Source organism: Mandrillus leucophaeus, unplaced genomic scaffold, assembly GCF_000951045.1.
Source record: "Mandrillus leucophaeus isolate KB7577 unplaced genomic scaffold, Mleu.le_1.0 Scaffold215, whole genome shotgun sequence".
NCBI lineage: Eukaryota > Metazoa > Chordata > Mammalia > Primates > Cercopithecidae > Mandrillus > Mandrillus leucophaeus.
The window spans coordinates 491822-492139 of NW_012102199.1; positions in this window are offsets into that span (position 1 = coordinate 491822).

Consider the following 318-nt stretch of genomic DNA (forward strand, 5'->3'; position numbering starts at 1 on the left):
TTTTTTTTTTAGTAGAAACGGGGTTCCTCCATGTTGGTCAGGCTGGTCTCGAACTCCTGACCTCGGGTGATCCACCCGCCTCGGCCTCCCAAAGTGCTGGGATTACAGGCGTGAGCCACCGCGTCCGGCCTGTTTTGTTTTTTGTTTGTTTGTTTGTTTGTTTTTTCTTTTTGTTTGAGACAAGGTCTCCCTCTGTCTCTCAGCCTGGAGTGCAGTGGCACGATCTCAGCTCACTGCAACCTCCACCTCCCAGGTTCAAGCAATTCTCATGCTTCAGTCTCCTGAGTAGCTGGGACTACAGGCATCCGCCACCAAGCC